Source organism: Pteropus vampyrus, unplaced genomic scaffold, assembly GCF_000151845.1.
Source record: "Pteropus vampyrus isolate Shadow unplaced genomic scaffold, Pvam_2.0 Scaffold2, whole genome shotgun sequence".
Classification (NCBI taxonomy): Eukaryota; Metazoa; Chordata; class Mammalia; order Chiroptera; family Pteropodidae; genus Pteropus; species Pteropus vampyrus.
In genome coordinates this window covers 10,050,014-10,051,968 of record NW_011888783.1, presented here as the reverse complement: position 1 = coordinate 10,051,968, position 1,955 = coordinate 10,050,014, and the positions used below count along the sequence as shown (strand labels likewise).

General features: G+C 39.7%; 1 pseudogene; it reads left to right on the top strand.

The window, feature by feature from the left end:
• Window positions 1-1,283: 1,283 nt before the first annotated feature.
• LOC111739426 lies at window positions 1,284-1,402 on the top strand (annotated as a pseudogene).
• Window positions 1,403-1,955: the final 553 nt, after the last annotated feature.

Here is a 1,955-nt window from a genome sequence, read left to right as displayed (position 1 = left end):
TTTTATTATGAGTATCTACAAACCACTGTGTATAGTCAAACATCAATATTAGTACACAGGGAAGAGAGTCTTATAAACTATTAATTTGGGAGCGATGTGGTCTTGCTGTACCACGGACCATGAAAACAGACAGGAAGGCTACATGGGAACCCTGATAGACTCAGCCTAGATCAGAAGGAATGTTCAGCTGGCCCATGGATATGTGAGAAATAATAAACATTTGTTGCTTTAATCCACTATGTTTTGGGGTGTTTTGCCATGCAGCAATAGCTAAATGGTACATTACTATGAAAAAATTCATTTTTCTCCATATTGCTTAGGGATTTTGGATGTTCTTATTAATCAAAAATATCTGTTCAAGTGAAACTTTCCATCAATATTCTATAATTATAAGTGTTTCAAAAATTTAAAAACTATAACTACACCTCATAGTAAATAGGAAACTAGTATTTATGTGTTAGGGATTGTGCTAAATGCTTTAGAAGAGTTATGTCATTTAATCCTCAAAAGTCATACTTTCATTATGACTGACATTGCATAGATAAGGAAACAGAAGTTAAGTAACTTGTTCAAAGTTATACATCTAAAAAGGGATGGAACTCTTTTGCTTTTTATTCAGATTACTTGACTACCGATTTATTAAGAATGAAAAATAGCAAGTATATTGGGAAACTTTGTGGCCTACGATCTTCTGGTTCCACTTCCCTTTCAGCGTTATGATCCTCTCCATTTCTATATCATTTTAGCCCCCCATGCACAATCATACAAAATACATACTGCACTTTCTAGTGGGAGCAGATACTGTGCATTGGTTCTCTTAGTACCCAATCTAATTTCTTTAGCGCATGCTTTTCTAGAGAGAAAAGGCTGGAAAGCTACCACAAATTAATACATTTAAAATGTTTCTTGTACTCCCTAGACGTGGTATATGTTTTGCTAATCAAATGTATTAGACTTTGATTTAAAACCAAGTTATGGGGGTGGCTCCATAGTGTAGTGGTCAGCATGTCTGCTTTACATGCAGAAGGTCCTGGGTTCATGCCCCAGGTGGAGCCATGGACCGTACCCCGCGTGCGCCAGGTCCCCAGGGTGCACCAGGCCCCAGGGGCACAGGCCCCGAGTACATACCTCAAGCGTGTGGGAGGAGACTCCCCACCTTCAGAGATCCAGTTCTTAAGGGGAAATGGCAACATCCATAGGTCAGAGGTGGAAGTAGGTGGAGGTGGTGTGTGTGGGGGGCGGGAATTAAAGACGGGAAAATAAATAAATAAAACTAAGTTATAGTCTACGGCCATGCCACCCTGAACATGCCCAATCTCTTCTGATCTCGGAAGCCAAGCTGGTTCGGGCCTGGTTTGTACTTGGATAGGAGACCACCTAGGAAGACCAGGTGCTGTAGGTGTTAAAATAATAATAATAATAAAATAAAACGAAGTTACATAGAGAAGTAAGAGGACAGGGGATTTATTTGGCTGGCACGAATTCTGGTGCAAGGTATGGAAGCCAACAGTGCAGTGGTGGCTTTTTAATTGGTCGGCTTCCTGACTCTAGATCAGCAGTAGTTTTCTTGATAGCCTACTTATGTGATATAGTTTTGGGTATCACACCTGGAATGTCAGGCTAGATTCTGTTATCTCAGGCCTCCTAACATTTCCGTGAATTATCTATACCTATCAAGAAATCCATTTGTACAGATTCTAGAGAGAGTTGATTACACTGTCTATAATTAAGAACTCTTTTCTGTTTAGTAATTGGTACCAGAACGGTTTATGGGCAACAGAACATCAAGAAGGTGGGAATATGGGGTCAGATGATTAAAAAAATATATGTTTGGGTTAAAGCTATTAAAGATGACAGCAATCCATGGCACCCAGCAATAAATTAGTTGATTAACGTATCACCTGTGGTTACCTGGCATAAAGTGCTGGATTGAGTCACTGCTGCAGTGGACCATT